This window comes from Carcharodon carcharias, chromosome 19 (genome assembly GCF_017639515.1).
Source record: "Carcharodon carcharias isolate sCarCar2 chromosome 19, sCarCar2.pri, whole genome shotgun sequence".
Lineage (NCBI taxonomy): Eukaryota > Metazoa > Chordata > Chondrichthyes > Lamniformes > Lamnidae > Carcharodon > Carcharodon carcharias.
In genome coordinates, this window is record NC_054485.1 from 74,513,244 (window position 1) to 74,527,918 (window position 14,675).

Genomic DNA, 14,675 nt, shown 5'->3' on the forward strand with positions numbered 1-14,675 from the left:
TGGCTGATGCCACCATTTCATACACCACACACTGAGGAGGAGGTGTTGTTTATTGATGCCTGTGTCCCTCTGAGACAGCTCACAGAGAGAAGCTAGTGGGATGTTGAAGAACTGTTTCAGGTACTGGCTACACCAGAGGGTGGATCGCAGTATTCCCCAGAGAGAGAGAATGGTCACAATCATCCTAATGTACAGCACACTGAACAATATCACTCTCAAACAAGGTCTAGACTGGAACAAAAACAGAATTACCTGGAAAAACTCAGCAGGTCTGGCAGCATCGGTGGAGAAGAAAAGAGTTTCTTCTCCGCCGATGCTGCCAGACCTGCTGAGTTTTTCCAGGTAATTCTGTTTTTGTTTTGGATTTCCAGCATCCGCAGTTTTTTGTTTTTAAGGTCTAGACTGGGATAGCCCAGGAGAGGAGCTGGGAGAGGTGAATGCACCGGGACATCCCAAGAGAAGTGAATGGACCAGGACGTCCAAGGAGAAGAGCCAGATTAGGGAATGTTGATTCTCATAAATTAGAGCTAAGGGGAGCTGGACCTCAACAGGAGACAATCCCTGGACTCTCTGAGCACTGTCAATTTCTTCCTCTCTCCTGTGTCCCTCTCTCCTGTGCATGTGCTAATCCCACCACTGCACATCATTACTGCCTTGGATGCTGTGTCTTCCTCTTCTGATCTGCTGTCAAATTCATCCAAGGCTACACATCCCACACTGATGTTGTCAGCTTGAAAGCCTCCGAGGATGAAGAATGCTATTCCCACACGAGAAATCTCTGTCAAACGTTTAACAGAGGGAACTGAGACAGGAGCTGTAATAAGTGAGGTTTTATTCAGATGGGACAATGACAAGTTTAAATCCCACCTGATCTGCTGCTCAAAGTTGCCTTTGTTTCACTGGTCAGTTTCCCAAGCTTCAGGAAACACCTGTTGCCCTGGAAATATTTGGATTGGCTGTGAAAGACGTCAGTCAGAGAGCTCACCCTCTCTGCCCATTCTCTCCTCTTCCTCTTCCACAACTGATTCACTTCCTGTAGGGACTGAAAACCAAGTGAGGACATGCTGAGTGAAGGAACAGAATTTATAATAATTACATCGCATAATATCCACATTAATGTTCAGGCAGTCTGACTATCCTGTGGGGAATCAGCTGTGGAAATGCCCCTTATGCTGTGTGAGAAGATCCAGCTGAGAGAGCTGTTTACTTGGTGCTTTGTGCTGAATTATTGATTTGATATTGTTGAGTTCTGTGTGTGTATTTTTGGAGCTGGTTATTATCCTGTGGACCGTGAATGGTCAGTTCTCTCTGTGTGTCGGGATCTGGATGTTTCCTGTCTTTTCGAATCCCTCCAAGTCCTCCCACCACCCTAGCTCTGAATTTTGGAGAAGTAAAGAAGAGATTTGCTGGAATGGATCTAGGATTGAGGGATTACAGTTAGATGGATAGACCGGAGAAGCTGGGATTGTTTCCCTTAGAGCAGAGAAGGCTAAGAGGAAATTTGTTAGAGATGTTTAAAATCATGAATGGTTTAAACAGAGTAAATAAAGAGAAACTGTTTCCATTGGCAGAAGCGTTGATAAATTGAGGTTGCAGATAAAAGGTTATTGGTGAAAGAATCGGCAGTTACTTGAGGAAAAACATCATTTCCCATGTGTTTTTGTCAAATAATTTTGGAAAACCCAATTGAATTAACATTTCTCCGCAGTGCTTTTTACATTAAACACATACTCTAAGGATAAAACTGGTCTTCACCAGCACAACACATGTTCATAGTGAATTGATAGCCCATTTTACACTTCGTCCAACTGTCACTTCCATTGCCCTCATGGTGCCTGGGAAGATGGGGTCTGGTTGGAGGAAAGAAAGTAGCCACATTGTCTGCTCCTGGTCACTATCCAATGTCCCTGCTGGAAACAGAGAGTGTGTAACAGTCAAGTGAGGAAAAAGAAATGACTTGTATCTGATGCCTCATCCAGGGGAATAGTAGAATAGCACTCACTGTGGAACAATCTTGAACTGGGAGGAGGCGGTGCTGTAGTCACTGGGTTAGTAATCCCAAAGCCCAGGCTAATGCTCTGGGGACTTGGGTTCCCACCACTGCAGCTTGTGGAATTTAATGTCAATTAATAAAGCTGGAATTCAAAGCTAGTCTCAGTAATGGTGACCATATAACCATTGTCATAAAAACCCATCTGGTTTATTAATGTCCTTTAGGGAAGGAAATCTGCTGTCCTTACCAAGCCATTCAGTTGTATCAAACCACTACAAAGTCTCAAAGCAATGAAACCAGATGGGTCATTTGGCATCGACCTAGGTACTGGAAATGATAATGGCTCACCCAGCCCTGTTGACCCTGCAGAGTCCTCATTACTAACATCTAGGGGCTTGTGCCAAAATTGGGAGAGCTGTCCCACAGACTAATGAAGCAAAAACCTGACACAGCCATACTCATACCCTGCAAACATTGTCCCAGATACCACCAACACTTTCACTGGGTATGTCCTGTCCCTCTAGCAGGACAGACGCACCAGAAGTTGCAGACACAGTGGTATACAGTCAGGAGGGAGTTACCTTTGGAATCCTCAACATTAACTCCAAAACCTATGAAGTCTCATGGCATCAGGTCGAATATGAGCAAGCAAACCTCCTGCTGATTATAACTTACCGCAAATGCCCATCCCCTCAGCTGATGAATCAGTGTTTCCTCCATGTTGAACACCAAATTACCAATTGGAAGTAGCAGTGATGATGGCAAGCGCACAGAATATACTCTGGGTTCTGCCAGGGCTAGGCAGCTCCTGACCTCATCACAGCCTTGGTCCAAACATGGACAAATGAGCTGAACTCAAGAGGTGAGAATGACTGGCCTTGACACCAAGGCAACATGTGACCAAGTGTGGCATCAAGAACCCCTAGCAAAACTGGAGTCAATAGGAATCAGGAGAAAACTCTCCACTGGTTGGAGTCATACATAACACAAAAGAAGATGGTTGTGGTTGTGGTTGTTGGAGGTCAATCATCTCACTCCCAGGACATCACTGCAGGCATTGCTCAGGATGATGACCTAAGCCCAAACATCTTCAGCTGCTTCATCAAAGACTTTCCAGGGACACCAGAGGATTGTCAGGGGGAGAAACTCTTCAAGTGCAATGTTTGTGCGACAGCTTTCAACCAGTCTGCTGATTTCCTGAAGCAACAATAGAGTCATACTGGAGAGAAACCGTTCAGGTGTGAGGCTCTCACACAGACAACTTATCTCCTGGTCCATCAATGCACTCAGTGGGGAGAAATCCTATTGTTGTGTGAGTTCTGTAATAAAGCCTTCACACACTTTCTGGACCTCCAGGAACATCAGTGAACATCACCTGGGATCTCTTTGCCCAAATTGTCATCAGAGTGTGAATGTCTACACAAGCTCACTGCAGAGGATGTTCTGAGGTATTGGGACACAGAACAAGAAGCAACTTTCACTCACATCAACCAATTAGTGACAACAACACCAGTGCTGAGGTACGATGATGTCAATGATGAAGTCACCCTGCAGTGAGATGGCAGTGAAACAGGACTTGGAGCAACCCTCATGCAACAAGGACAACCAGTTGTGTTTGTATCCAGAAAGTTAACACAAACTGAACAACACTGCGTAGATTGAGAAAGAGAGCCTGGCTATTGTCTTCGCTTGTGAGCATTTCAAACGGTACCAGTTTGGAAGAGAGAAAGTGATGGTACAGTCTGACCACAAGTCACTTCAAAGCACCTTTCTAAAAACGCTTCAAATGCTCCAAAGCGATTGCAAAGGTTGTTACTCCATTTGCAGTGATATCACTTGGAAGTGAAGTACAAGCAAGAGAAGCAGCTGAACATCACCGACATACTATCGAGAGCTGCACTCTCTTTGAGGAATGTTGATCATAGTACAGAGTGTGAAATCTTGCAGATTCAACAAGCAACAGCATGACATGCCCTGGAAGTCATCAACCCAGCAGAGACATTGAATCTGACAGACAAGCTCTGTCAAGTTCTGTCGAAGGGTCGTGAGGACTCGAAACGTCAACTCTTTTCTTCTCCGCCGATGCTGCCAGACCTGCTGAGTTTTTCCAGGTAATTCTGTTTTTGTTTTCTGACAGACAAGCATCTTGCTCAGATCAAGAAGACTACACAATGAGATACAACTCTTCAAATGTTACAGGAAGTTGTGATGAAAGGATGGCCTGAAACTATCAGACACACACCTGTTGCTGTAGGAGAGTATTGGGCAGAGAGATGAAGTGATCGCCCAAGATGGCATCTTGTACAAAGGGACTATGATCATTATCTTCATTATCTTTAAAGAGATGAGAAAAGAGATGCTGAAGCACATCCACACAAACCATCAGGGAATCGAGTCTAGTTTAAGGAAGGCAAGAGTAGTGCTCCACTGGCCAAACATGAGCAATGAGGTTATGGACCACATCAGCCAGTGCAGTGTTTGTAATGAACATCAAGCTAAGCAAGATAAAGAGCTGCTCATGACTCATGATGTCCCAGACACACCATAGATGAAGCTTGGAATAGACCTCTTCACTCTCACTGGAATGGATTATCTCGTCACAGTCGACTGCTATTCAGACGACTGGGAGTTAGATCAGCTGACATCAACAACTACTAGTGAGATTGTAGAATGCCTGAAAGCACATTTCAGTCGTCATGGCATTTCTGACATTGTGGTGAGTGACAATGACCCTCAGTTCACAAGGGGAGAATTCAGACACTTGATGAATGATTGGGAAATTCAGCACCACACATCATCTGCACACTATCCCCAGTCAAATGGAAAGGCTGAGACAGCAGTGAAAATTGCCAAAGCAATCATCAAAAAATCGACCAGACCCATCACAGATGTGTACAAGGCAATCTTAGAGTGGAGAAACACACCTACTGAAGGCATAGAAATTTGTCCAGTTCAGCGAATAATGTCACGCTGCACCCAGACTACTCTTCCAACAGCTGAAAAACTACTGAGAGCAGAAGTATTGACAGGGTGAGTGACAAGATCAAAGTGAAACAACAGAAAGACAAATTTCACTTTGATAAAGCTGCCACATCATTGCCAGAGCTGAGAGTTGGAGAGTCGGTCAGAGTGAAAACATTCAACAAAAGTCAGCTCACTTGGCAACTTGGGTCCTGTGTAGAGAAGTTGTCACCTTGATCGTACACGATGAACGACCAGATCTATCTTCACAACCGCAGACATCTATGAGCAACTGGAGAAGCTGCTCCTTCACAGCAGGGAGCTGGTGAGGCAGATCCTATTTCACCAACTGAACAAGGAACTGAATGACCATCAGTCCCAGAGGGCAACCATTCCCCCACAAATGCAACAGATCAGCGGCAACAGTTACCACAGCAACAACACTCACAACATTCCCTAGAGAGACGTCACCTGAAGAACCAGCAGACAACTGGATGAATAGTTAACAAGAACACACACACATACCATAAGAACTGAACACTTTAAAGATTGTGTGTGCAATGATTGGAAAGAACAGTGTTTTGCGATCATGTGTAATAATTTTCTTTAAGAATTTTATTTGTGGAGTAATTTGAAAATGATAGGAAATGGAATGTTTTTACTTTTTTATGAACAGGGGTATGTTTGGATAAAACTCCCTTTGTACACTGTGGCTTCCCATATCAATGTCATCTCTGAAGTCATCACATGTACATAAAGGTTTGAATGCAGTAACCATTTTACACACCGCATGGAACATTGTTTAAAATTCAAATGGCTCCAAATATTTCTGGAGTAACTTGAGTTTCCTGAATCTTGGGAAACTGACCGGTTAAAAGGAGGCGACTTTGAGCAGCAGATCAGGTGGGGATTTAAACTTGTCATTATCCCATCTGGATAAACCTCACTTATTGCAGCTGCTGTCTCAGTTCCCCCAGTAAACTAGTGTGGGGATAGCATTCTTCATCCTCAGAGGCTTTCACACTGATGACATCAGTGTGGGATGTGTAGCCTCAGATAGATGTGTTTGACAGCAGATCAGAAGAGGAAGACCCACAGCATTCAAAGCAGCGATGACATACAGTGGTGGGATCAACACATGCAGTGAAGAAGAGAGGAGGGAGGGACTGAGGAGAAAGGGACACAGGAGAGGGGGACATGGGAGGGAGGAACAGAGAAGACCATGGAGAGGAGATTGAGCCAGTGCTTAGTGAGTGATTCTGGGGAGTGACACTATGCTCAACGTTGAAACTGTTTTATGGACTTCCTCTTGCTTGGGGAGTGACTGCGACTCAGAGATTGACTCCAGGGTGACTGACTTTGAGGAAATAAAACAAAGGACACCTGCTGAGTATTTCCAGCATTTTTTGTATTCATTCTAGTTTTTAAAGCACAAAAACAGGCCATTCGGCCCAACTGCTTTCTACCAGTACTGATGCTCCACATGAGCTTTCTCCTTACCTATTGTATCTCCACTGTGTCTCTTGCAATGCAAGATAGCTGCTGATACCCGTCTGCATATGCACACTGGTCTGCAAGTATGTAGAAATCCAATGATGTCACTCTGCTGCGCCATGCCTGCCAGTACCCTCTGCGCATATGTCAACGATGTCACCACACACATATGCCATCCTCCCGTTTCTGTGCTGTAAATAATATGGAATGCATGTTTAGTCCCATTAATTTCCACCAGTGTTTTTCTGCTTCTGTCTGAAATTTTACATATCAATAAATATATTCATTTTCGTTTGTTAGTAATGGATCGATGGTGTTTCATTTACTGCTTTTAAAACGAGACAGGCAAGAGAAAGTGAAAGGCAGCTTACGTAATTGGTCTCTGGGTTTTTTTTAAATTCATTCACGGTGTTATGGTGCCAGCTGATGTTACTACTGAGCAAGCCTGATCCCAGGGTGGAACCTGGCTTGATAGATCCTAACTTTTATTTTTTGTTTAGATACGTGGAGAGTGGCTACTGAACAGTCACAGGAGTCAGCTGATGAAATTTTAACAAAAGAATAAAACATTTATTAAACCAGAAAAATGAACTAAATTACAATATCCTTCACCCACAACTATACAGATATATGCAGATTTTTAAGGTTAACATGAGGTACATAAACTATCTTATACTCTAATGTTCACAATACACAGTCCAAGTAAACCACTAGGTGACCTGTGATCAGACACACCACACTCTGAAACCAAGTGACAGATGCAACCCCAACCAGATGCTGTGGATCTCTCCTCAACTCCCCCTCAGATGCTTGTGACACCGTGAGCCAGCCAGTCTCACTGAACTCTGTCTTTCACACAAGGCTTTCCAATCTCCGCTCTCCCAGAACTCGCTTTAGAATCTTCTCCTAAACCGACACTTTCTCTCAGACACTTTCTGCAAGGGTTCACTGCAGGGTTTCGAATTCTCCTTCTGATGTTCCTCTCCCCTGGATTGTCACATGCATTCAAGCTTTCTTCCACGTACTCTCTCTCACTGACTCAGCTGTCAATAGTACACCACTGCTTCACAAGCCCATAATAAAGAGTTACAGACCTTCAGCTGTCTCTTTGGACCTTCTGGCCTCTCACATTAAATCTGATTCCTGCAGCTTTTCTTCCTTTAAGCTTGAAGCTTGGAGCCTTCCTCTGCTGCTCACTCTTAATTTTACTTAACAGGACCTTTTCCAGGTTCCTGTCCTTCCTTTGACTAGAAGGTCTTCTTGGGACTTTCTCCTGTTTCATTATTCTGGATTTGGGGACTTTTTTCTTTAGTTTAGAACTTGCTATCTGTCCCTTTTCAAGTCCTGCCTGCTCTGGCACCTTCTTCCAACTGCACTCAAATTACTTTCAACTGATCTACTTTTATGTGTGTGGGCAGGGCCTGCCTCCCTAGACCCCTGTTGCTCAGCAATAGCACAGTTTTTCCTACTCTTGTGTTTGCTTTAACTTCTCATTAGGAGTCATAAAGCTCATTGGAAATGCAAGCATACAAACAGTACTTTAGATCTGCTATCTCCACTCAAAATTGAAACTAGATCCCAGGTTTCACCTTTTAACCCACAATTAGAAAAAAATATAAATTAAATTTAAACTTTAAGATATACATGATTCTTAATGCACCCAAATACACATACAACTTAATTAAACTATCTCTATTTCCTAACAATGGGATGTGGGCATTGCAGGCTAGGCCAGCATTTATTGTCCATCCCTAATTGCCTTTGAGAAGGTGGTCATGAGCTGCCCATGTGCTGTAGGCATACCCACAGTGCTGTTAGGGAGGGAGTTCCAGGATTTTGACCCAGCGACAGTGAAAGAATGGCGATATATTTCCAAGTCAGGTTGGTGTATGACTTAGAGGAGAACTTCCAGGTGGTGGTGTTCCCATGTGTCGGTTGCCCTTGTCCTTCTAGATGGTAGTGGTTGTGGATTTGGAAAGCTCTGTCTAAGGAACCTTGGTGAAACCCTGCAGTGCATCTTGTAGATGTTACACACTGCTGCCACAGTGCATTAGTGGTGAAGGGAGTGAATGTTTGTGGATGGGTGCTAGTCAAGCGGGCTGCTTTGTCCTGGATGGTGTCAAGCTTCTTGAGTGTTGTTGGAGCTGTACTCAGCCAGGCAAGTGGGGAGTATTCCATCAGACTGCTGACTTGTGGCTTGCAGATGTTGGTCAAGCTTTGGAGAGCAGGAAGTGAGTTACTCGCCACAGGATTCCTGGCCCCTGACTTGATCTTGTAGCCACTACATTTATATGGCTAGTCCAGTTCAGTTTCTAGTCAATGGTAACCCCCCAGGATGTTTATGATGGCATATTATAAAGTCATTAAAGATAAATCCATCCTCTGAAGCACCTGTAAAGGGGGCACGATTCATTTCATTGGAAGCATCCTCTGCTTCAAGAAACTGCCTTTTGCTACTAGCAGACGAAAAAAAATACCAAACAGAAAGTCTGAATTATAGCATCTCGGGCTGATTTGGTTTTTAACAATCTCAAGAAAAACTTAAAATTTTACATTAACAAACATTCTGAGTAATGCATGCTGGAACTGATGGAAGCAGACAAGCTGAATGGAATGAGAGCTGCTGTACAACATATCACACTTAAAGAAGCAGCAATGAAAGTTCAATATGTAAATGATTTTACTACAATTCTTGTGGTATTGAAGTTGGTGCGAGGGCACAGGTTATAAACTTGGAGGTTTAAAATGCATTTTCACAATTCGGAAAATGAATCAACAGAAATAAAATCTCTCATGCTGAACGTCTGTCTCACCCACAAAATCCCACCACTGATAAATAAATGCCTGACTTCCACTCCAAGGTCCGAGGTCCTAGTCTGACTGGAGCTTGGTCCCGGAAAACCGATTCCCTCTACATGAGTGACAGGGTCTCTGGTTAATCCACTTCAAATAGGAATTAAGGACGTTGCCTAAAACACACTCTTGATAATTTGAGCAACATCATCTTTGCTCCTGGGCGCTGCTGACTCTGTCACTCGCAATGACAGAACAGAGTAAAACACTAAAACTACACATGCACATCGCTGGCAACAAACACAGCCTTTTATCTCACCCTATCAGCAGATCCTCTATTCCTTTCTCCCTCATGTACTTACCTGGCTTCCCATCAAATACACCAAAACTATTTACCTCAACCATTCCCTGTGGTAGCAAGTTCCATATTTTCTTGGTGAAGAAGTTTCTCCTGAATTCCTTATTGAATTTATTATTGACCATCTTATATTTCTGGGCCCTAGTTTTGGACTCCCCCACACAACTGAACAGCCAAAGGCTGTGGTCCACATTAGTACCAATGACTTAGGTAGGAAGATGGATGTGGTCCTGCAATCAGAATTTAGGGAACTAGGTAGAAAATTAGCAAGCAGGATCTCAAATGTAGTAATCTCCGCATTACACCAGGTACCACAAGTCAGTGAGTACAGAAATAGGAAGATAAGGCAGATGAATGCGTGGCTGGAAAGATGGTGCAGGAAGATTCCTGGGACACGGACTGGCTCTGGGGAAGATGGCACCTGTACAAGCTGGACAGTTTGCACCTGAACAGAGCCGGGGCTGAGTTCCTTGCAGGGAGCTTTTCTAGGGCTGTTGGGAGGGCTTTAAATTAACTCGGCAGGAGTGTGGGAACCAGGAGAGAATATTAGAGAAGATTACTAGGGTGCACAAAATACTGGGAGAGACAGAAAGCTTTAGAATAGAAAATAGCAAGTTAATAGGTGGAGTCCGGGTGAGGGGAAAAGTAACAAAATCTAAATCAGGGTTACTATGCATGCATGTGAATGCACCGAGTAAAATAAGATTGGGGAGTTACAAGCGCAGATTACCATGCAGAATTATGATGTTGTGGCAATAACCGAGACCTGGCTCAAGGAAGAGCAGAACTGGGTGTTAAATATTCCTGGCTACAGCGTGTTCAGAATAGATAGGAAAGGAAGGAAAGGTGGAGGTATTGGTTCAGATGAGCATTGCAGTGCTGGAGAAAGAGGATATCCCAGAGGGTTCAAGGACAGAATCAATTTGGCTAGAGCTAAGGAACAAAAATGGTGCAATTACATTGCTCGGTGTAGTTTACAGACTGCCAACTATTGAGAAGAACGTAGTCAAGTGTCAGTGGGGGAACATTTTAGGAGACAGTGATCATTGTATTATACGTTTTAGGATGATGATAGGAAAGGGTGATAGGAAACCCAGAGTAAGGATAATTAACTGGATGAGAGCCAGCTTCAATGGGTCAAGAATGGAGCTGGGCCGGATAGACTGGAAAAAAAGACTGGCGGGAAAAGCTTTAGCTGAACAATGAGCCACCTTCAAAAAGGAATTGGTTCGAGCACAGTCAAGGTATATTCCATCAAAAGGGAAAGGTAGGGCAAACAAATCCAGAGCTCCCTGGATGAAAAAGGAGATAGAAGTTCTAGTAAAGAAGGAAAAGTGTGCTTATGACAGGTGTCAGGTAGAAAATACAATTGAGAACCAAGAGGAATACAAAAGGTTCAGAGGGGAGATGAAAAGGCATAGTAGGGAAGTAGAGAGAAATTATGAGAAAAGACTGGCAGCCAACATAAAGGGGAATCCCACAGTCTTCTATAGGCATATTAGTAGTTAAAGGGTGGTAAAAGGAGTAGGGCTGATTAGGGACCCAGAAGGGAATTTATACATGGACGAAGGGGCTACGGCTGTGGTATTAAATGAATACTTTCCGTCTGTCTTTACCAAGGAGGTAGATGCTACTCAGGCCATGGTGACAGAGGAGGAAACTCTTCACTAGAAGGGTTTAAAATTGATGAGGAGAAAGTGTTGAATAGAATGTCATACTTAAAGTTGACAAGGCACCGGGACCAGACGAGATGCATCCAAGGAGATTGAAGGAAGTGAGAGTAGGAATTGCAGGGGCACTGGCCATAATTTTTCAGTCTACCCTAGACTTAGGGAGGTACCAGAGGATTGGAGAATTGCAAACATTACACCCTTGTTCAAAAAAGATTGTAAGGATAAGCCCAGCAATTACAGACCAGTCAATTTGACTTCAGTGGTAGGCAAGATTCTAGAAACAATTATTTGGGATAGAATTAGTAGTCACATGGAAAAATATGGGTTGGTAAGGAAAAGCCAGCATGGATTTCTAAAGGGGGAAATTGTGTTTAACTAACTTGCGGGAGTTTTTTGAAGAGGTCACAGAAAAGGAAAATGATGGTAATGCTGTTGATGTGGTGGACATGGACTTTCAAAAGGCATTTAATACAGTGCTGCACAACAGATTTGTGAGAAAAGTTATTGCTCTTGGAATAAAAGGGACAGTAGCAACATGGATACAAAATTGGCTGAAAAATAGGAAGCAGAGAGTCAATGGATATTTTTCAGGCTGGAGGAAGGCTTGTAGTGGAGTTCCCCAGGGGTCGGTATTGGGACCCTTGTTTTCCTGACATATATTAGTGCTCTAGATCTTGGTGTGCAGGGGGCAATTTCAAACTTTACGGATGAGACAAAGCTTGGGAGCATTGTAAACTACGAGGAAGACGATGTAGAACTTCAAAAGGACATAGTCAAGTAGGTGGAAGGACATAAAGGTGACAGATGAAGTTGAATGCGGAGAAGTGTGCGGTGATGCATTTTGGTAGGAAGAACATGGACAGACAATATAAAATAAGGGGTGAAATTTTGAAGGGGGTGCAGGATCAGAAAGACCTAGATCTTTGTGTGCCTAGATCATTGAAGGTGGCAGAACAGGTGGAGAGAGCAGTTAATAAAGCAAATAGTATCCTGGCCTTTATTAATAGGGCCATAGAGTACAAGAGCAAGGAGGTTATGCTGAAACAAAAACAAAAATAGCTGGAAAAACTCAGCAGATCTGACAGCATCTGTGGAGAGGAAGACAGAGTTAACGTTTCGTGTCCGTATGACTCTTCATCAGGTTATGCTGAATTTAGATAAGACACTCATTAGAGCACAGCTGGAGTATTGTGTACAGTTCTGGGCACCAAATTATAGGAAGGATGTGAACATATTGGTGAGAGTGCAGAAGAGGTTTACAAGAATGGTTCCAGGGATGAGAAACTTCAGTTATGGAGATAGATTAGAGACATTGGGACTGTTCTTCTTGGAGAGAAGGCAGCTAAGAGGAGATTTGATAAAGATGTTCAAAATCATGAGGGGGCTAGACAAAGTAGATAGGAAGAAGTTGTTCCCGCTCGTAAAAGGATCAAGAACGAGAGGGTACAGATTTAAAGTGACTTGGAAAAGAAACAGATGTGACGTGAGAAAAAACTTTTTCAAACGAGTGGTTCGAGTCTGGAATGCACTGCTTGGAATTGTGGTGGAGGCAGGTTCAGTCGAGGCATTCAAGAGGGCATTAGATGATTATTTGAATAGAATCAATGTGCAGCGGTACGGGGAAAAGTCAGGTCATAATTTTCATGTGGAGAGCTGGTGCAGACATGATGGGCCGAATGGCCTCCTTCTACGCCGTTAAAATTCTGTGATTCTTTGAAGTGGAAACATGTTCTCTCCATTTAGCCCCCAAATTCATAATTTTACAATTCATCATATTAAAGATTTCTGTTATGTCACCCCTCAGACTTCTCTTTTCTAAGGAAATGAGTGTTAGTCTGTTCAGTCCTTCCTAATATTTACATTCTCTCAATATCATCCTTATGAATGGATTTTTTCACCTTCTGCAGTTCTGTTATGTCCTTTTTCATTATGGAGATCAGAACTGTGCAGAGCTCTCCAAGAATGGTCTAACCAAGGCTCTATACAAGTTCAGCATAACTTCTCTGCTTTTCAATTCTATTCCTTGAAAAATGGACCCCAGTGCTATTGTTTGATTTATTTAATGACCTTGTTGACCTGTCTTGCTACTTTTAATGATCGATGAATCTGTAGTTCTACCCTTCCACAACTTGTAAATATGACCCTCGGCCCTCCATAACCTATCCAATTGAAATAATTTGTCCACATGAAGTCGTGAACACAAAGTGTTGTTATTTTCAAATCTCCATCAAATCACCCCATAGTACACTTGCTAAACATGCTCACACCCAGCTCTTCAAATACAATGTAAAATACTGTGAATACTGGAAATCTGATATATATTCAGAAAATACTGGGAATACTCCGGTCAGGCAACAGCTGTGGAGAGAGAAACAGCCTTTGACATACCCGACCACACTATCCTCCTCCTCCAACTCTTCTCTGTTGTCCAATCAGTGGGACTGTTAACACTTGGCCCACTTTCGCCTCTTCACTTGTAACCAGAGAATCTCCTGCAATGGTTAATCTTCCCACCCCCATCGCTCTGGAGTCTGACCAAGGGTCTATCCTCAGTCCCCACCTATTTCTCATCCACACGCTGCCCCTGTGTAAAATCATCTGATGACCTGATGTCAGATTCACAGAGGGTCTCTTACAATCTGTCCCATTTTACCTCGAGTCAGAAAGAAATGCCCCTCACCACCAGACAAAACAGAAATCTAGTAGTAAAGGAATGGCAAGCAGACAGCTTCAAGAGGGAGAGAAATGATTTGAGGACTGGGCCATGGAGCGGAGCACCTTAGATCTACAATCTTAACTGGGGCAGGGTCTAAATGGAGGACAGGCCCTTCAGCACCAGTAAGGGAGATGGAGTCAAAACTGGGAGAGTCAAACTTTTAGACTTTTACTCCACAGTCTGGAGAAAACAGTCTCTCACCTGTCACAGAAAACCAATGTAGTCCCATGTTATCCATTTAACCAATTGGATGAGGGGGGGGGGGCAGGTAGAGGGGGTTAAATGGCTGCGATCCTGGTTCCCGCCACCCGGAATTCCAGCCCCGCCCACGTGACAGCCGTTCGGGCTCGCGCTTTCTCCGATTCGAACTCGCGAACGCTGGGCGGCAACCACCGCTGCGTGCGTCAGAACTACAACTCCCATCAGGCACTGCGCCTTGGTCTCCCAATTACTGAATCCTGTCGCTCCTCACCGCCCAGACGTCTTACCCCTCCCAGCAGTGCTAATGTCGTTCGGCTGAGTGAGAGGCGCAGAACAGTGACTGCTCAGCACCAGGTGGAGCAATGAGTCAGAAAAGCCCCATCCCCTTCTCGCTGATCGGTTGAGCAGAGTGATTGACATGTTCTTGGTGCGGGGGGGGGGGGGGGATTTCAATATATTTCTGTCCCTAATTGGCTGAGAGAGACG

General features: G+C 43.9%; 1 protein-coding gene across 3 annotated transcripts in view; it reads right to left on the minus strand.

Moving 5' to 3' along the window:
* The window catches only part of LOC121291776 (zinc finger protein 271-like), a 50,685-nt gene extending 36,366 nt beyond the window's left edge, over nucleotides 1-14,319 (minus strand). For 2 of the 3 annotated variants that reach the window (XR_005946072.1, XM_041213319.1), the window contains exons 1-2: nucleotides 14,190-14,319; nucleotides 6,455-6,639 (exon numbers count right to left, since the gene is read on the minus strand). The gene's annotated coding sequence lies outside the window, so the exon portion shown is untranslated. Of the gene's footprint in view, nucleotides 1-372; nucleotides 1,043-6,454; nucleotides 6,640-14,189 lie in introns of those variants that run through there. The other variant, XR_005946073.1, reaches the window with a different exon arrangement.
* Between the last annotated feature and the right edge of the window lie 356 nt (nucleotides 14,320-14,675).